We start from the raw sequence: 22,397 nt of genomic DNA on the forward strand, positions 1-22,397 counted from the left end.
CACGTGAGATAAATATAATGAAAGTGTAGGCATTCAATCTTATTTAAACATGCACATTCAAATTAAAAGATGATACCCACTGATTCTAAAGTTAACTAAATGAACATTATACCATGATTGCCTTACTTGCTCATACAATTTATTTTTTTCTTATCTCTTTTTCCATAATTCAATGATCATGATACATAATATGAGCATTATAAAATTCATACAATGAATACATTTACAACAAAGAAACTTCATTAAAACAAAATACAATGAATTCACAATTTTAAAACAATATTATGAAATTTGATGCTGTTAGAAATTAACTCCTGAAATTGTATGAAAATCAGGCTATTAACTGTAATAGATTGAGATTTGGATTTTCATGAAGGTCTAGGATGCATTCTGTAACAATCAGGGAATTTATGCTAGAAACTCCTGAGTTTGCTGGAATTCCAATTTTAACCTTAAAATTTCAATTTTTAATTAATTCACTAATTCACTTATTAATTTAATTCAACTATTTTAGAACAAAATCTAATCAAACATTTTTATTACTTTAAAATTTAAATCATATTTAATATTCATCAAAAATTTCAAAATAAATGAACATATTGCCAATTAATTTAATAATTTAATATTAAAACAATTAAGTAATTTAATTACCAACTAAGTTTAATATTTTAAATAGATTATATAATGTATATTTAAATATAGCTTACAATTTCTTAAAAATAATATATATCAACAATTGATAATAATAAACTCTAAATCGGAACATAATTACTTAAATAAAATCCACATAACATTGATTAACTATCATTTAATTACAAGTTAATAATTTTAAGAATAATTGTAATTGACATTAATAAATTCTAAGTGTTAAATTTTTTTTTTATAAGAAAATCAATATATATCTTGATGAAATAGTATATTATAACAATTTCAAATTTATCGAAGCTGACTCGTGTTGCATGTTGAATGGGGAGAAGTATCCTCCTTGCAATGTGACTATTGGAGGGTTGATGTAAGATGGTTGATGTAAGATGCTCTTCCCATGAGCACCACTAGTTGTTGATCCCACAATGGACCTTGGTTGAAACCTAAATTGAAAGATGGGATGAGTGGATCTAGTGCTCTTTCCATGAGTACCACTAGTTATTGGTCCCAATATGAACGCTGATTGCAGCCTGAACTAGTCGGTCAATTGGGTGGCTCTGGTGCTTTTCCCAACAGCACCACTGGTAATTGGTCCTAAGATGGACCTTGATTGTAGCCTAAATTGGTGGAAAAGTTTGGTGGATTTGGTGCTCTTCTCATGAGCACCATTGGTTATTGGTCCCAAGATGGACCTTGATTGTAGTCTAGATTAATTGGAGGGAAATGCCCTTGCAAGACCAAGGGTTGGTCCCATGCATTATTGCCGAATGGATGTGGACTAGTAGACGAGAGCATAAATCCTCTCCTGAGCCGGGAATGCTCCTTGTAAAACAAGAGGGGTGAATTCCTGATTGTAATTATGGAACTGTTTGATTTAGGGGGAATAATCCCCCTGAACCGCATGGATTGTTGGATTTCCTGATGTACTTGTACCCATCAAATGTTGTGGCATAGGATTCTAGAATATGTTGTCATTGCCAACTGATGCCTGGCCAAGGGGCATAATTGTTATTTTCTTTTGAACGATGAAGTTTTATATTGCATGTTTCAAAGAGAAACATCATTTCGTAGTGTGCCCCCTAGTTTGGTGAAATACACAATATTCATTCTCATTGTAGTCCATTGGCAATGGATGTAGTGGAGGCCTGGGCTGTATAGGAGTTAGAAGTTGTTTCTGAACCAGCGTAGCTAAGGTATCGGTTTGCCTATTTTGATTGGAATATTGAGGATTCCACCTAAATTGTTGCGGCTGTTGTTGTTGTTGTTGTTGTGTCTGTTTCATAAAGGAGGTGCTGCCTTCCTTTGTGCTAAAGTAATGAAATGGTTGTTTTTTGTTAGATAAGGAGCAGAGGTATCCTTATTTTTTTGGATATATCTACTCACCTCTCTTCTTACTTAGCTTTCTGCACAAGGGTGGATTGGTGAGGCCACGGTGAAATTATGCCGGCTCGAATTTCGGCTTTCACTTGTTCCCCTACGCAGATTAGCTGAGAGAAGTTGATGTATGGATACAAGATCAAATATCCATATATGTTTGGATTAACTGAATGGATGATCAATGAAATTTGTTCTTCCTCATCAATGAGTGTTTTCATTTGTGCGGATACAGCTATTCATAGTCCAATGTAAGCCAATAGAGTCTCATCACTTTTCTATTTTAAGGCGGCCAAATCTGCCCTTCATGGTGCAGTGTAATGCCCTGAAATTCCGAGGCTCGAGTTTTTGCTCGCCCTCGGAATTCAAGCGTTAATCTCGTTCACACATCATTCAGATAGTGTGACTTTTATTAGATTTATAGACTTCAAATATTCCAGTATAAGTTCATGAGAAGAAAATTTACTGCTATTATTATTCCATTCAAAGGGAAAGTTCAATGAATCATTAAATGCTCTCTTAAATGGGAGCTTATTACATAATCAAGTTGCAGCGAAAATGTAAATAAAGCTAAATCATGAAACTATTTTCTTGTTTATTCAGTATAGTCTTCTATAGAGAGGTGTTCCTCTGGGTCTTCAATCTATACGTCACCTGCATCATCTATACGGTTAGAGAGGGTTAACACCCTACTCATAGTGATGGTTATTCCTTTAAAGTTTACAGTAATTAAATAATTCTCAATGATATCGAAAGGGCACCGATACTTCTCATATTCCACATATACAAGAGTATCGATATGCGCAACATTCTATATGGTATAGATGCCTAGAAAAATATGTATGATCCATCACACTCAGTGATCATGGTTACAATGTGGAAGGCAGTTTAATATATCCGACTCACCCCGTATTCTCACACTACGAAGATTCGCCGCTGTGTCCTACGTTAGCGTGGATTTATGCCAACATTTCAAGGCGACACAACAACGCGGTTGGGGGATTTATGTGACACGATGTGTTCATGGAGCGACTATTTGCGACATCTAATCCTAAGAAGTGATGTAACACGTATAGTGATTTACTTATATCGATTGTGCACCACACCAACCAACCTACGAATTACGTGCCAACTAAGAGGGCCGCTACCCATAACGCATTACATTCACGATATTATATTGATCACTTGACGTGGGATGCCCAACATGATACTTGCGTGCAAGATAAAAAAAAATGATGTGAATTTCTATAGTGTTGATTCATAAGGAGATTATAAATAGTAAAATAAACTTTGAAACAAGGAAAAGAGGCGTAACCAATTAAATTGCAAAGTTTAAAGGAAAGATCCTCACCTTAGTTTGTTGATATTCTGAGATGTCCTTTATGGTCAGATTCTACTCTAATTCACTTGGTTTAAGTTAGATTTCAATTACGTTTAATAAATCTAAGGATGTTTCATTTAGATTATCGATAGGTTTTAACTTAACATATTTAGGTCCCTCTTACCACCAAGTTGGCTCGGTTAGGTGTGATGGGATCCTACTACATGGGGAAAATTTGGGTTTGGAAAGAAAAAGAAAAGAAGGAAAGAAAAGAGGAGGTTGGATCTGAACCGTGATCAAATGGTGACTCAGGCTTCTTGCAATTGGCACTTCTTCCTTCCTCTTCTTCTTTGTTCGGAGACTGGTTGGACTTGAACCAGTCTTCTTTCTTTCCTCTTTTCTCTCCCGCACCTATTTCTCTCTCTCTCTCTCTCTCTCTCTCTCTCTCTCTCTCTTTCTTTCTTTCTCTTGTTTTATTTCTTCCTAGCCAAGTGATGGGAGTTTTATAGCATGTCCAGGTTTCTGGATTCTTTTTACGTAGTTCATGTGCATAATGTGGTGTGCGCAGCTCGTTCGGTTGTAGTGTGCGGAACGAGTAACACAGCTCATTGTTCACAACCCCAAGTGTAGGGTCGCGATGTAATAATAACTCGGTAAGACCGATATTAAATCCACAGGGACTAAAATTGTACGTAGTCTGAAAATAACTAGAACTAGAAGTAGAAAAAGATCTAGATTGAAATCTGAATAATTGAGAGTAATGGTGAATAATGTTAATTAAAACTTATAAATTTAAAGGTGGGAATTAGGGTGCCAAGGATCCACTTGTAGCTATTAAAATGCTATCTTACTTAATTTAATGAACACAATTGGAATTAGAGTCTTATCCTATCTAATTGGAAGATAAAGCAATTTAAATCAAATCTAAACTTTTCATTGACCTAATTCTCAATGGATCAGAATTATGATGATTGGAAGGGATTCGATCACCCTACCATGCCTAGGAGACGATGGTGAACAACGAGATTTACCAATCTTACTGTCTCAAAACAGGAAAAGAAGATATCCAAAGCAATCACAACATTTATTGTAATTTAAGTCACAAAAATCATAGAAACCTGAAAATATTCCCATAATATCAAACTAGAAATCAATGAAGTTCAATAAAAATAAGAATCAAAGAAAAATAAACATCCAAATACTCTACAAGCTTCCCGTCTTAGCTCTAGCTAAGAGGTTTGGCCAACCATAGACATGATTAAAACTAAATCTTTTAAACAAAGCATGAAAAATAAACTAGAAAAGAAGAAAAAATCTTTGGCGGCTGCTCCACCCTTGTGTAATACTCCTTGAGACCTTTTTAAACCCTAGAAGGTGCTTTGGAGCATCCTTGGGAGTCTTATTTATAGTTGTGGAACTCTAACTTTCGTACCAAGTTGGAAAATTCTATAAATCGCCTCAAATTTACAAACTTTATGCGGTTTTCTAAAATAGACTCGGTGTTTAAACCGCCTCAAATTTACGCACTCTGTGCAGTTTTTCAAAATAGACTCGGAGTTTCAGAATATGCTTTTTTAGGACAATTTCAGAATTTCATTTTTTCACTTCAAATCTTTGATTCTCTTCATTCCTCACTTGGTTTTCTTGGATCTTTGGCATGTGAATTCTTCATTAATGACTTTCAAATCTCTAAGTTTTCATTTAGTAATCTTTTGAGCATAAATCTTCTTTTTAGCATTAATTTCATCTTAAGCTCTCGAAATCACCTTGCACATGAAAACATGCATGATTAAATCGATTAAGCACTATCATATTTATAAAACCAAGGTATAAATAGGGGAAAATGTGCAATATTTCACACTCAACACTCGTTGGTGATCTCTATTTTCTTTGATATTCTCAGATTTGTTTCTCTTCAGACTGTTTGGCCCACTGGAAGCCAGACGATCTGCAAATGTGTGGTTTGGATCTCTAATCGGGTGGCTCTGTTGGTGGGAGATCGGTTCCGATTTTAATGGTGGGTCTGTCCTGATCCATTTTTCTCCCAATCAAACATCTCTGAGTGGGTCAGTTTGGTTGTCCGTTGCTTCCTGGCCCATCAGATTGATGGTGGGTGTAAGATCCTCAGGTTGTTACGATAAGGACTCCTTTCGCATCGTCGCGTGAAATGCAGGAACGACCAAGAAAGTTGGCGAGATTGCGGATAGCTTTTCCTTCTTTCTTATTTGGGAAGGATTCGTCCACTCCTTGGATAGGTATGGATTTTGTAACGTAAGGAGCGGGTGCTTTGTTGTAGTGTCCGCACGACTCGTGATATCACCGAAATCTCTATGTGTGGGCCTCGAATATTCCTCGCATGCATTACTCTTCTTGGATGAAATTTTAAGAGATGATCGATGGACAATCCCGATTTCCCATCCCTTTATGATGGTGGCCCACACCAGATCCGGTCATAAGTTCTTATTTTGAAATGAGAATGGCGGGAAGGCATGAAGAAGGGGAACTCTCTTCGTAATTTTCTGAGTCAAACGCTATTTGATTGGCTTTAACATTTAGTGTTATGCAGCTGTACACACTTTAGTGTACATGCAGCTCCCATACATAGAGGTTGGTGTGATCTTATTAAATCTGCTCCGTCCATTTATTTTCTTGATGCATGTGTGACTTCTGGGTTCCAAGGGTGAGTCTGGTTTAACTTTTGGTGGGCCACGTTTTAGGGTATCTGGTTTCTAATCCCGGATTCTCCCTAATATGGCGGTCAGATTTCTCTGGATCGGGTTGACATCGTTCTTATTGATTAACGATTCGTTTTATGATGGTCGTCACACCTATTCATATCTCTTATTTATTATTATTATTATTATTATCTTATGGATGAGGCTTTATTCGAGCGGTCAAACTCTTGTAAGGATAGGCAAAGTATCTAGGTTGATTGAAGGCGTGTTTCCACCTTGCTAAGTTCTTATGGTTTGGGTACTAAAAGTTTTGGGCGTTATAATCTACCCTCCTAAGAAAAAAATTTCGTTCCAAAATTTCCATACCTTAGACATTAATCTTTGTTGAAGAGATTGTGGTATTTTTCTTTCATTTCTTCCTCGCATTCCCATGTTGCTTCTTCCTTGTCATGGTGTGACCACCCTTGTGTAATGCTCCTTGTGGACCTTTACTAGCGGAATGATCTTTATTTGGAGGATTTGTTCCTTGCGATCGAGTTGTCTCTTAGCTCTATTTGTTCCCAGTTGATGACGTGAGATAGGTCAGGTTCGTACTTCTTTAGCATGGAGATGTGAAAGACATCGTGGACATTGGCCAGCTGCGGTGGTAATGTGAGGTGTTAGGCTACTTCCCCTACTCTTTCTAGTACCTCAAATGGGTCGATGTATCATGGTGCAAGCTTGTCCTTCTTTCTGAAGTGCATCATGCCCTTATTGGGGGACACCTTCAGGAATATGTGGTCTCTTTTGTAAAATTCGAGTGTTCATCATCGTACATCCGCATAAATTTTCTGCCTGCTTTGTGCAGCTTGGAGGCGCTTAGTTATCATATCAATCTTTTCAGAAGTAACCTAGACAATTTTGGCCGCTAGAACACTCTTTTCTCCCCCTTCCACCCAGTAATGCGGAGCACGGTAGGGGCGTCCGTATAGGGCCTTGAATGGGGCCATGCCGATACTTGCCTGAAAGCTGTTGTTGCAGGCGAATTCAGCAAGGTGGAGGCATGTAACGCCCTGAAATTCGGGGGTCGAGCACAACTCAGCTCCCGAGTTTCAAAACATCACTTATGCAACATATTGAATGATGGATGTATGTTGTCTGTATGAGTGCATAAAACATGGAATAGATTAAGCCAAACTGCAAACATAATCCAGGGATAAGTGAAAGATGCAAGCGGAAGACCTAGAGAAATATATGTATATATGTGTAAGTCCCTGTGGTATATATGCTCTGCCAGGTCATAATACAAGTGTTGCTCTCAAAAATACAAGAATCAAAATGAAATTATCTATTCCAAAAGAAAATCTAAAATCCCCGTATATCAGGACATGGCTCACATGAACCCACCTGAGAACTGCATAAAAGAAAATGTGGCCTCATCATCCTCGAACTCTGCTTTGCCTCAGGGGTCGCGTCAACATCTGCATCTAAGACAGAGTCTGGTTGGTGTTGAAACACTACCCCAGAACGTGGGAGTAAGTGATCAACTCAGTGGAACTATACAGTAAAAGTTAACATGATATTAAATCAATCAAGCAGTAATGATAAGGCAATACAATTAAACAAGTCTAAAGTAATCTTGTTAATGCAAGGATGTATGTATAAATGATGCATGCCCTCGCTGGCACTCCCTCAGCGTCTTCATCTTACGTTACGCATGACAACCTCCTGCAGTGCCAACGACTTCTACGCACATGGAATGCGGTGTATGAACATGATTACCAAGTTATTATTAGTCCTTTTCATACAGCAGGATTGGGAAGCTAAGGTACCTTCCTCATATCAATTTCCACACAGTGATCAATTCTAGGGTCGTCAGTCCTAGGCTATCTCATACGATCATATGGTTCTAGGTCGCTGTAAAGGGGTCGTCACCAATTAATACACGCCTATCATACCTTCGTTACTACTCTAAGGCTTGTCACCTTAATGCAGTATCAAGGTATGCTCGAGGTCACTACAAAGGGCTCATCACCAATCAATGTAAGCCGACAGCACGAATATAGTGTCCCATACCACCATAATCGGCTCACGAGTCTGGTGTGCTCACTGGTCACTATGGGAGGCTCATCACCCCAACGTAGGCCGACAGCTTGACCACGGTGTCCCATACCACCATGTCCGGCTCATGAGTCTTAGCGGATCAAGGTACAACGGTTAACGGAATTTCATCGGTAAGTTTGGTACCCTAGATTCAAACAATAGCATCCATACATGGTGAACATATATCGGACAATCGGGTTACTTGACAAACTCAACTAGCACGAGCGCACATTGGGTTGAATGACATAGAGTGTGCAAACACTCCGTGTGGCCAAACCACTGCCGACAACTCTAATACGACTCGGGTTCGTCAAATCACGTCCTTCGTGGCGAAAGCAACCTCAGCCACGAACTTAAGGCCGATTACCGATTTCCTGGACTATTTCATAGTCCCAAACACATTCCATTATAACAGATATGCATATACAATTTAGAACAGTAATGGAACAACAATTCAAATCATGTAGTATGTGAGCATTTGAAGAATATCAACTTAACATGGATTTACACATAAGTAATACTTGAAGTTAAACAACAAGGAATGTGACTTGCATGTAGGAAATCATACACACCAACAGGAGAGTTGAGAATCGCTTCTCAACACCCGCAAATAGGATAATATATTACACTTTAGACCATTCAGACATTTCTACAAACACTTAGACTACATAGTTCAACATATATGACGTATGTTAGAATACACGCATTTGATCAATTCCTTTTGCCAAGGAGTTGACACACATACAACTAGCACAAGTACACGATAAATAATCATGGCAAACACATGTTCATATTTTATACGTATACGATACTTCCTACATATACATAGAATACACAAATCTCAATATAACACATACATATCAGGAACGTAAAATAAACATAGCATTTGGCATGTGAAATTGCATCCATAACAATAATAAACCATTATCTGACATTGAAAGCCTTGAAAACCATAACCTATACGAATATAGTCCGCACCTTAAACCAGAAAAAGCACACCGAACTGATTCAGACGATATGTCTTCGTCAACGGCGACTAGATAACCTAAGGCAAGAATAGAAATGAGCTACATCAACACATAGACTATTCTAAGCTCTAAACAGATTAGGGTTAGATTAACTAACCCAAGGATGAACTTAGAATCGCCAGAATAATGATTCAAAAGTGATGGTTTAGGGATACAGAGTAACAAGAAAGAATCTTAAGATGATTCACCAACTTCTCTCTCACTTTCTCTCTTTTCCTCTCTCTTTCTTAAGTAGGGTTAGAAAATTCGTATGGGAAAGAGAGTGAGGGTTTTAAGGTCTTTATATAGGCCTAAAATAGATGAAAGAATCTTAAGATGATTCACCAACTTCTCTCTCACTTTCTCTCTTTTTTCCTCTCTCATTCTTAGGTAGGGTTAGGAAATTCGTATGGGAAAGAGAGTGAGGGTTTTAAGGTCTTTATATAGGCCTAAAATAGATGAAAATAGCCCCAGGGCCAAGGTATACTTAGCTTATAACCAAATCAGGCCTCTCTCGATCCAACGGAGCACTTCCGGTGGTCCTTTCTCCACGTGTGGTCGGACTTAAGCTCACTGACCATGGATCTTGGTCAGGCTGAGTTTTCATACCGATCGAATTTACAGATCAGCCGTGGCGGACCACTCTCATTTCAATGGTCACCGAAACTCGATCAGGTCCACAATCACTATGACATGCCTGGGCCATCTTCCCTGATCCAAGGGTGAAATTGGGTCAGAATCCAATGGTCAGATTGCTTAAAATCATCGCGCAAGCGACACGACTCAGATTTCATAAAATCATATTTAATTTCTCACCATTCTCACACTTTTCACTCTGGACTCAATCAAATTGACCCAGGACATCATCTGAACATGATTTTTGAGGTGCTGGTCAAGTCCAACATGGTGACCATAACTGTCTAAGATCATCGCTATTGGACTTTCGATGCGCGGTCTAGGTCCGATCCAAAGCTTCTAAAAATTTTCGAGAGCAACTGGATTTAGCGTTGAATCCCAGATTTTAGAGTAACATAGCGCTAACGATTCTACAGATTTTGAGTCCTGCAGATCAAATTTAAAGTGATTGATGCTAATTTCACAAGCAATCGAGTTTAACGCTAATTAACCCACAAATAACTTCTAAGGAAAATAGAGGCAATACTCGGGTCTTAGCACGAAATTTTTCGGGTCATTACAAGGCAGTCATCTCAGCTGCCCTTGAAGTCCAGGATGCATGCTCTCAACATATCTTCGAGCACCTGATTTACCATTTCTGTTTGCCCGTCTCTCTAGGGGTGGAACGCAGCGTGTGGTTCAGGGAAGTTCCTAGTGCAATTTGAAGCTTGGTCTAGAGATTTGATGTGAAGCGGGAATCTCTATCCGATATGATTGTTGTCGGGATTCCATGAAGCTGAACTACGTGCTTTAGGTAGATTTTCGCAAGCTCGTTCATCACAGTGGTGATTTGTATAAGGAATGAAATGGGCTGATTTTGTTAGTCGGTCCACTACCACCTATATTAAGTTGTGATTTCTTCACGTCTTGGGGAGTCCTAATACAAAGTCCATGGATATGGAATCCCAATTCCATGGGGGTATGTTGAGAGGTTGTAGTAATCCTGCTGGTCTTTGATGTTCCACCTTCACTTGTTGGCAGGTGAGGCATTTAGCCACGTATGTGACTACTTCTTTCTTTAGGTTGTCCCACCAAAAGTGACATTTCACGTCCTGGTACATTTTAGTACTCCTAGGGTGGATGGTTAATTTAGATCGGTGGGCCTCGTTTAGTAATGCTTGCCTTAGTCCAGGTATATTTGGTACGCATACTCTATTACGACACCTAATCCCACCATTTGAGCCGACATGCCATTGGGGATCCTTATTTTCTTGAAACTTCAGATAACGCTCTTGTAGTTCTTCATCTTACTCTTGGCGTTGATGATTCGACGTAATAGAGATGGTTCTACGGACAGATTTCCCAGAAGTGTATTCCCCACTTCTATGTTTAGTTGGACATTAAAGTCCTTTATAAGGTCCATCATTCTCCATTCTTCTAGTACGAGTGAAGCTGCCAAGGTGTGAGACTTCTTGCGACTAAGTGCATTGGCTACTACATTTGCTTTTCCTGGATAGTATTATATCTCAAATTTATAATCCTTGAGGGTCTCCATCCACCAGCGCTTGTGCATGTTCAGGTCCTTTTGGTCAAATAAATATTTAAGGCTCTTATGATCTGTGTTAAGCTTGAATTGTTCACCATATAGGTAGTGCCTTCACATTTTAAGAGCGAATACCTTCCGCTGTTGAGAGGCATACTCTATCACTTTATTGTTCTGCATGAGTACACCCCCTAGTCCCTTATGTGAGGCATCTGTGTAAACTATAAATTTGGCTCCTTCTTCAGGGAGTGTGAGCATCGGAGAAGAGGTTAGTCTTTTCTTGAGCTCTTGAAAGGCATCGTCAGCTTTTTCATTCCATTGGAAGCGTGCGTTCTTCTTAGTTAAGCTAGTTAGGGGGTGGGTGATTTTGGAGAATTCTTTGATGAAGCGACGATAGTATACTGTTAGTCCAAGGAAGCTTATAATTTCAGTGACAGTGTCGAGTTTGGTCCACTGAAGTATGGCTTTCCACTTTAGCTGGGTCTATCGCTATACCTCAGCAATTCACGACGTGTCCTTAGAATTTAACTTCCTCTTTCCAAAATTCACATTTCAAGAACTTGGTGATGAGTGTGAAATATTGCATATTTTTCCCTATTTTTACCTTGGTTTTATAAACATGATAGTGCTTAATTGATTTAATTATTCATGTTTTCATGTGCAAGGTGATTTCGAGAGTTTAAGGTGAAATCGATGCCAAAAAGAAGATTTATGCTCAAAAGATTACAAAATGAAGATTTGGAGATTTCAAAGTCATTAATGAAGAATTCACATGCTAAAGATCCAAGAAAACTAAGTGAGGAATGAAGAGAATCAAATATTTGAAGTGAAGAAAAGGAATCCCGAAATTGTCCTGAAAACAAACATATTCTTGAAATTGTCCTGAAAAGCATATTCCCAAACTCTGAGCCCATTTTGGAAAATTGCATAGAGTAAAGTCTATTTTGGGAAACTGCGCAGAATGAAGTTTATTTTGAGAAATTGCGTAAAGTACGTAAATTTGAGGCGTTTTCTAGATTTTTCCAACTTGGTGCGAAAGTTGGAATTCCACAACTATAAATAGGCCTCCCTAAGATACTCTAAAGCATCTTTTAGGTTTTGGAAAGGTCTCAAGGAGCATTACACAAGGGTGGAGCAGTCGCGAAAGAGTTTTTCTTCTTCCTTAGTCTATTTTTCATATTTTGTTTAAGAGATTCGGTTTCAATCATGTCTATGGTTGGCTTAACCTTTTAGCTAGGGCTAAGAGGTGAAGCTTGTAGCGTGTTGGGATGTTTATTTTTCTTTAATTCTTATTCTTATTGAACTTCATTAATTTCTAGTTTGATATTAAGGAAATATTATTATTTTTTTATGATTTATTGTGACTCAAATTACAATAGATGCTGTGATATCTTTGGATATCTTCTTTTCCTGTTTTGAGATAGTGACATTGGTAAATCTCATTGTTCACCATCGTCTCCTAGACATGGTAGGGTGATGGAATCCCTTCCAATCTTCACAATTCTCCTTCATTAAGAATTAAATCAATGAAAAGTTCAGATTTGATTTAAATTGATTTATCTTACAATTAGATAGGATAGGACTCCAATTCCAATTGTGTTTATTGAATCAAGCAAGGTAGCATCTTGCCTAGTTCCCACCTTTAAATTCATAAGTTTTAATCAACATTATTCATTATTACTCTCAATTATTTAGATTTCAATTTAGATCTTTTTCTAATTCTAGTTTTAGTTATTTTCAGAATACGTGCAAGTTTAGTACTTGTGGATTTGACCTTGGTCTTACCGAGATATTACTACATCGCCACCCTATACTTGGGGTTGTGAACAAGTTTTTGGTGCCGTTGCCGGGGATTACGGCTACGTTTTTTTTAGAATTAATTGGTATTGGAATTAGGTTAAGATTAGGGTTAACTTTCTGCTTTGATGTTAGGTTAAGATTTTTTTTCTTTGAAATTATTTTTAGAAACTAACATTGTTTTCTGTTTTGTAGGATCCTAACATAGCAACTCCAATCCGATAACCTCTTTCCAATTCTCTCTTCTTTTTTTCTAGATTTCTTATTTATTTTAGTTTTTCTAGTTTTCTTTTTCTTAGGTTTAATTTTTAGTTATTTGAGGGCTGAGAGTATTTCATGCCTAAGTGGGTTCATGATAACACTATACGTCTTTTGAGTGAAGGAGGATTAGTCGAAGGGCTGCCTATCCATCACAGGATTAGACACCACTTGAGATCTTCTGAGTCAATAGAAGTGATGGCTACAAATCAACCTCAACCACCAATTGAGGAAGTTGAAGTTCAAGATGAAAATGAGGTGCATAATGCACTCCTGCCTCATACTCTATAAGATTATTTACAACCGGCGGAGGTGAGTACACCTTCCTACGTGATTTTTCCACTTAATGCAGGAAATGTTGATATCAAACCTGGAGCGATACAACTCCTTCCTAAATTTCATGGACTAGATTCTGAAAGTCCATACTTGCACATCAAAGAGTTTGATGAGATAGTTACCACATTACACTTTTCAAACGTGTCTGAGGACACAGTGCGGTAAAAATTATTTCCCCTCTCATTGAAGGAGAAGGCTAAGATGTGGATGCACTCCTTAAAGCCAAGATTACTAAACACATGGGCCGAGATGACTCGAAAATTTCTCAAAAAGTTTTTCCCGTTTCATAAAACTAACACTTTAAGGAAGGCAATCATGAACTTTGCCTATAAAGATAAAAAGGCATTCTTCCAATGCTGGGAAAGGTTTAAAGATCTCACGAATTCTTGTCCACATCATGGGTACAAGATATGATGAATAATAAGCTTTTTCTATAATAGATTAACTTCACCAATGTGCCAGTTTGTAGAGATGATGTGTAACGGTAAATTCATGAATGATGTATGGGATTACCTAGATCAATTAACAGAAAACGCACAATCATGGGACACCTCTCCTAGACCCATTACTTCTACGCTTAATCAAAGGAAAGGGGATGAATTTATGCTTTAAAAGAGGAAGATGATATAAGTGCAAGAGTGGCCAATCTCACAAGAAAATTCGAGGCCATGGAACTTAAGAAGGTTATACCTATCAAATCCGATAAGGCTACGAAAGTTGTTAGTGGTATTTGTACTTGAAACATAAATACCACTGAAAATTGCCTAACAATTCTTACTTTTTAAGAGATATTGAATGAGTAATCAAATGCCGTGAACAACTACCAAAGACCTTTCAAAGGACCCACCTCAAACACATACAACTCCAGCTAGAGTAATAATCCAAATTTCAGTTAGAAGAATGAACAAACGGCTAACCCTCAAGAGGCCCTTACGCAATTCTTAAATTAAAAGGGGCCTCAAGAAGATATGATTAAAAAATTCATGCAAAATTAAGAGCTATTTAACCAAAATACAGTGCAAGCATTCCAGGATCTCAAACAACAATGGCAATGTTTGCATCATCCATTCAAAGGATTGAGTCACACTTAGTGAGTGGGGAGAAAGGGATGCTTCCAGCCCAACCCCTCCCCAATCCAAAACCACAACGTGAAATTAGTGACCTAAGCTCTTCAAATCAAATAGAGTAAGCCAAGTTATCACCACTCTTAAGAGTGGAAAGACAATTGACAAATCTATTCTGTTAAGGGTTGGAAAGCCTAAGGACTCGGAAAAAATTGAGAATGATAGACCTAGCAATGAACCGGAACCTCAAAGTAAGCCGATTGCGCCATTCCCTTAGTGGTTGATTGCACCAAAACCTCTTTCTAACTCTTAGGATATTCTAGAGGTGCTTAAACAAGTGAAGGTCAATATCCCTTTACTAGATGCCGTTAAACAACTCCCTTCATATGTCAAATTTCTGAAAGATCTATACACTACCAAAAGATGGCAAAACATATAAACGAAAATCTTTTTAAGAGAAAAAGTAAGTGTCATCCTCAAGCAAGATGTGCCACAAAAATACAAATATCCTGGTAGCCTAACCATCACTTGTGTAATTGGGAATTACCGAATTAAGCATGCACTTCTTGACATGGGGGCGAGTGTAAATCTGATTACTTACTCTGTCTGCGAACAACTAGCTCTTGGTGAATTAAAACCCACCCAAACCACGTTATAACTTACTGATCAATCAGTTCATATACTGAGAATGATGATTGATGATGTGTTGGTCTAGGTTGATAAATTCTACTGCCCGGTAGATTTATTCTTTTGGATACTCAATCCATCGTGGATGTGAGCACTCAGATACCCGTCATTCTTGGTTGCCCATTCCTTGATACATCAAATGCTATTATTAATTGTAGGAATGAGATTATGAATCTATCCTTCGAAAATATGACATTGGAGCTTAACATCTTTTTCAATATGAACAAACAGTTAGATGATGATGACGATACCCACAACATTAACATGATCAATTCTTTCGTGGAAGATAGAGCACTTTTTGACTCTATGCTCTGACACTTTAGAGGCATGCTTGGCCCACTCACCTGATTTAGATGATGACATGATTAGGGAGATGGATGCCTTGCTTGATGCTACAACAGTACTTGAAGTTAACCTATGGAGGCCACAATTTGAGAAATTGCCCCAAATTGATGTGGTGAATCTACCGTCTATTCTCAAAGCACCGAAGGTTGACCTAAAACCTTTGCCCACTGATCTTAAATATGTCTACTTAGGTCAAGATGAGACATACCTGGTATTGATTTTTTCTCACCTTGAGAAAGAACAAGTGAGTATGCTTATTTCTACTCTCGTTGAGCATAAAGGAGCCTTTGGATGGTCAATTTCGGACCTCGAGGGAATTGACCTTTTGATTTGTTCTCACTGCATTCATCTTGAGGATAATGCGAAAACCTCTCGACAACCACAACATCGACTCAATCCAAATATGAAAGAAGTGGTTAAGGTTGAGGTACTTAAGTTATTGGATGTGGGTATAATTTACCCTGTATTTGACAGTCAGTGGGTGAGTCCAACTCAGGTGGTTCCTAAGAAGTCCGGAATCACCATCATAGCCAATGCCGACAATGAACTCGTGCCAACCACAATTACTACTAGTTGGAGAATGTGCATTGACTATAGAAAATTGAATACCATCACAAGGAAGGACCACTTTCCGTTGCCCTTCATTGACTAAATCTTGGAAAGGCTAGCTGGTCATTCTTATCACTGCTTCCTTTATGGGTATTCGGGCTACAATCAAATAGAGATAGCCCTTGAAGATCAAGAGAAGACAACATTCACATGCCCCTATAACACCTTTGCTTACCAAAGGATGCCAATTGGTCTGTGTAATGCCCCCGCCACTCTTCAGCGAGGCATGTTGAGTATTTTTTTTTGATATGGTGGGGCAATATTTAGAGGTCTTCATGGACGACTTCTTTGTCTTTGGTCCATCCTTCAGCAAGTGTCTGGAAAATCTTAAAAGTGTGATAAAGTGATGTGAAGAAAAGAATTTGGTTCTAAATTGGGAGAAATGCCATTTCATGGTTCCCATGGGAATTATACTTGGACACATAATTTTGTCTAAGGGAAATGAGGTGGACATGGCCAAAATAAATGATTAGGTAAACTAATCAGTTGTTTTCTTAGTCTTTGAGCAAAAATTGCGGGAAATTAAAAAAAATAATTGAAGTTTAAGATGCTTAATATTGATGATTTATATCTCTTGGATTTAGTTACTTGGAGATTTCAAAGTAAGTTCGAATTATTAATCCATGATTAGGAGTTTTAAACATTGATCGAGTCATGATGTCATATGTCACATCTAGCTTACACATTAAAGCTATAGTCAACATTGAATTATTAACTTGGTGATTATTTAGCATGAAAGGAACCAACCTAGGGAATTTGTCCATCATGTTAAAAAAATAACAATAATACCTAGCTAAAAGAAACAGTTGTCTTCGAAAAGGCCACCTATTAAAGATCTTTAAAAAGGTTGACATAGCGTGAAATCCATCAATGGAAAAATCAAAAGCTGGAGGAATAAAAGGGGAATTAAAAGATGAACTTTAAGGCAAGTATCGTTTTAGGTTTTGGTTGTCCTGAATGCTCTTTTGATTATTAATGTTATCATGAAAATGAAGAATTAACCATTTGATTGTGATAAGTCTAGACTTCATTATGCACCTATGGAACTCAATGTTTGGAATGGTTCGAACGGGAGGATTAATTCTTTGAACTTGATTATGAAGTTTACCAAATGTTAGAGTTTAGGAGAGAATAATACTCAACATTGATGTATTTTAAAACTCTATTATCTGGATTATTTTTGAAACTTCTTGACCTTATGGAAATTATACAATGGTTCTTAAAATATTTTTCTTATACTTTGCTCGGAACTAGCAAAATGTTGGTTGGGGATTGTGTTGAGGGTCAAATATTGCATATTATCCTCTATTTATATCTTGGTTTTATGAACATGATAATGCTTAATACGCTATTTTACTCATGTTTGTGTTGCAAGGTGAATTTAAGAGCTTAGATTAAAAGCAGTGCTAAAGCATGAAATTAATGCTCAAAAGTCCCCAAGGCAAGGGATGGATCTTATGAGACCAAGATTAAAGAATTCACATGCCAAAGATCTAAGGAAACCAAGTGATGAAGGAAGAGAACCAAAGATTTGAAGTGAAAGAATCCTGAAAACTGTTCTGAAAAATGATAATCTGAAATTCCAGGGCCAGAAAAACGTAGTTCTGGGAAATTGACAGTATAGACTTCAATTCTATCGAAGACAGTTAGATAGTATCGAAGAACATATCAAAGACACTTTGATAGAATCGAGAATTTCAAGATTTTAGGATAGACTTGCTAGACAGTTTTGGACCGATCTTCGATTTTATCGAAGACACTTCGAAGAATCGTGAGTTTCAAGATTTTAGAACAAACTCGCTGGACAGTTCTGGACCGATCTTCGATTTAATTGAAGATTGTTCAATAGAATCGAAGGACATATCGAAGACACTTCGATAGAATCGAAACTGCGTAAATTTGAGGTGATTTCTAAATTTTTCCAAGTGAGTACGAAAGGAGGTGTTGTACAACTATAACTAGGAGTCCCCATGGCATCCCTGGGCATGATATAGGGTTTGGAGGAACAAAGCACAAGGGTGGAGAGCCGTCGCCAAGCATTTTTCTTCATTTCTTCGTTAGTTTTCATGTTTTCTTCTAGGGTTTTAGATCCAATATGTCTATGGTTGGCTAAACTTCTTAGTTAGGGCAAAGAGGTGAATCTTGTAGCGTGATGGGATGTTTTTATTGCTTTGATTCATATTTATGTTGAACTTACTTTGATTCTAGTTTGATATTTAAGGAATACTTTCAGTTTTTAATAATTTTTTTGTGACTTAAATTACAGTAGATCTGCAATAGCTTTGAGTATCTTCTTTTCCTATTTTGAGATTATGGGATTGGTAAATCTTTTTGTTTGCCATCGTCTCATAGGCATGGTTTGGTGATAGTATCCTTGCCAATTATCATAATTCTCCTCTTTTGATAATTTGGTCAAAGGAAGTTCAGATTTGATCTTAATTGTTATATCTTCCAATTTGATGGGATAAGACTTCAATTCCAATTATGTTACTTGAATCAAGTAAGGAATCACCTTGATTGCTACAAGTGGTTCCTTAGAAACCCTAGTTCTCACCTTTGAATTTACAAGTTTTAATTACTTTAATCATAATTACTCTCTAAATTACTTCAGAATTAGATTCACATCTTCCTCTAGTTCTGATTCTGGTTAAATTCAGAAATGTACAAGATTAATGCCTATGGATTCGACCTCGGTCTTACTGAGATTATTACTACATCATGACCTTACACTTGAGGTTATGAATAAGTTTTTGGCGCCGTTGCCGGGGACTAATGGTTGCATTTTTCTGAGATTAACTAGTTTTAGAATGAAGTTAAGATTAGGATTTATTTACTTTCTATTTTTAGGTTAGGATTTTTCTGATTTATTTTTAGAAAGCAATTTACTTTCTATTTCTAGGATTAGAAACTTTCCTAATTTGTTTTTAGAAACTAGTTTACTTTCGTACTTTGTTATTAGAAACTAACTTACTTTCTATTTTTAGAAACTTTCCTAATTTGTTTTTAGAAACTAGTTTGTATTCCTTTGTAGTATCCCAATATAGAAACTTCTAATTTGGTAACTTCTTTCTAATTCACTTTCTTTCTATTTCTAGATTTCTATTTCTCTCTTTCTTTTAGGTTTAGGTTAGATTCTAAAATTGAGGGCTGAGAGTGTTTCATGCCTAAGTGTGTCCGTGACCACACTCGACGTCTCTTGAGTGAAGGAGGATTGGTTGAGGGATTATCTATCCATCACAGGATTAAACACCACTCGAGATCCAAAGAGTTAATTGAAGTTATGGCTGTCAATCAGCCTCCAAACCCACCTCAACCTAGGGTTGAGGAAATTTGTTTACAACCCCAAGTGTAGCGTTGCGATGTAGGAATAACTCGTGAGAAAGAGGTCGAATTCACGGGGACTAAACTTGTACGTATTCTGAAAAGAACTAGAACTAGAAGTAGAAAAGGATCTAAATCTAAATATGAAATAAAAGAGAGTAATTGTGAAGGATTTATCAAATATCAAAAGTGAACTAAAGCGCCAAGGATCCACTTGCAGTGATTAGGGAGCCCTCTTACTTGATTTAACTACCACAATTGGAATTGGAGTCATATCTTATCCAATTGGAAGATATAATAATTAAGATCAAATTTAAACTTTTCTTGACTTAATTCTCAATGGAGGAGAATTGTGATAATTGAAAGGGATTTCATCACCAAACCATGCCCATAGGATGATGGCCAACAACGGGATTTACCAATCCCACAATCTCAAAATCAGGAAAAGAAGATACTCAAAGCTATTACAGATTTACTATAATTTAAATCACAATAAACCATTAAAAACTGATAGTATTCCTTAAATATCAAATTAGAATCAAAGAAGGTTTAACATAAACATGAATCAAAGCAAGAGAAACATCCCATCACATTACAAGCTTCACCTCTTAGCCCTAACTAAGAGGTTTAGCTAACCATAGACATGATTAGACCAAAGTCTCTTAAGAAAAATATGAAAATAACTAAGGAAGAAGAAGAAGAAAAACTCTTGGTGACGACTTCTCTGCCCTTTTGCTCCACTCCTTAAACCCTAGAAGATGCCTAGGAACATCTTAGGGAGTCCTATTTATAGTTGTGGAATTCCAACTTTCGCACCTAGTTGGAAAACTCTAGAAACCATCTCAAATTTACTTAGTTTGCTAAAATAGACTTTACTCTATGCGATTTTCTAAAATAGACTTCACTTTGCACAATTTCGCATAATGATCCAGAGTTTCAAAATATGCTTTTTCAGGATGATTTCAGGATTCTTTTTCTTTACTTCAAATCTTTGATTCTCTTCATTCCTCACTTGCTTTTCTTGGATCTTTGGCATACGAATTCTTCAATCTTGGTGTCCTAAGATCCATTCATTGCCTTAGTGATTCTTGAGCATCAAATCTATACTTTTAGCATCCTTTTTAATCCAAGCTCTTAAATTCACCTTGCAACACAAACATGAGTAAAATAGAACATTAAACATTATCATGTACATAAAACCAAGATATAAATAGGGGATAATATGCAATATTTGACCCTAAACAAAATTCAAGATGAGAATGAGGTACATCAAGCACTCCCATCTCGTACTTTACGAGATTATTTACAACCAGCGAGGGTAGCATGCCCTTATGCATGGTTTTTCCAGAAAATGCGGGGCATATGGATACCAAGCCAGGGGTGATCTAACTCCTTTCAAAATTTCATGGACTTGAATCTGAAAATTCATATTTACACTTGAAACAGTTTAATGAGATCATAGCCACTTTATATTTTCCTAACGTGTTCAATGACACGGTCAAGTAGAAACTCTTTCCCTTTTCTTTGAAAGAGAAAGCTTAGATGTGGTTGCATTCACTACATCCTCGATTTATTGGTCGATGGAACGATATGATAAGGGAGTTCATAAATAAAATTTTCCCACATTATAAAACGAACACCCTTAGAAAGTTAATCATGAACTTCGCCTAAAAGGAAGATGAAACATTCTTCTAATGTTGGGAGCAGTTTAAGGATCTTGTCAGATCATGCCTACAACATGGTTTTGAAACGTGGCGCATTATACACTTTTTCTATGATGGACTGACATCTTCCATGCACCAATTGGTCAAGACAATATGCAATGGGGAATTCATGAATAAAAATGTTGATGATGTGTGGGATTATTTGGATAGACTTGCTGAAAATTGACAATCATATGACTCTCCCCAAAATCGAGCACCACCTCTAGGCCCGCTCAATTAAAGGAGAAGGGCGGAATATAGCTTTTGAACGAGGATGATGATATCAATGCTAAAGTGGCTAATCTCATAAGGAAATTCAAGGCCATGGAACTAAAGAAGGATAAGGCTAAGGAAACTGTTTGTGGTATTTGTGCTTGCAACATTTACATAACTAAAAACTGCCCAACAATACCTGCTTTTCAAGAGGTACTGAATGAGCAATCTAATGCCGTGAATAATTACCAAAGACCTTTCAATGGACTTAACTCTAATACATACAATCCTAGTTAGAGAAATCATCCAAATTTTAATTGGAGGAATGGACAAAATGCTACTCCTCAAAGATTCCCTAATCAAATTCCAAATCAAGAGAAACCTCAAGATGAACCGGTTTAAAATTCCACACAAACTCAGGAGCTTACCTAAGCATTACAAGAGCTTACAAAAACTATGCAAAAGATAGATTCACGTATTACGGTTATAGAGAAGGGGATGCTTCCTTCTCAACCTTTTCCCAATCTTAAACCGTAATATTAAATAAGTGATCCAAGCTCTTCAAATCTAATGGAGCAAGCTAAAGCTATCACCACCCTTAGGAGTGGGAAAACAATTGACAAATCTATTCCAGTAAGGGCTAAAAAGTCTCTAGACCTAGAAATAGATGAAACTGATAGACCTATCACTGCTTCACAAGAATTAGAACCGGATCTTCGAAGCAAGCCAATTGCACCATTCCCCCAATGGTTAATTACACTAAAATCCCTCTCAATTCTCAAGACATTCTAGAGGTGCTAAA

The 22,397-nt window shown here is 37.2% G+C and overlaps 1 non-coding gene across 1 annotated transcript; it reads right to left on the reverse strand.

Moving 5' to 3' along the window:
• Positions 1-21,317: 21,317 nt before the first annotated feature.
• On the reverse strand, positions 21,318-21,424 carry LOC131217951 (small nucleolar RNA R71). Its single transcript, XR_009157531.1, has one exon. It is a non-coding gene; the product is annotated as a small nucleolar RNA R71 (small nucleolar RNA).
• Positions 21,425-22,397: the final 973 nt, after the last annotated feature.

The sequence above is a fragment of the Magnolia sinica genome, chromosome 10, assembly GCF_029962835.1.
Source record: "Magnolia sinica isolate HGM2019 chromosome 10, MsV1, whole genome shotgun sequence".
Taxonomy (NCBI): domain Eukaryota; kingdom Viridiplantae; phylum Streptophyta; class Magnoliopsida; order Magnoliales; family Magnoliaceae; genus Magnolia; species Magnolia sinica.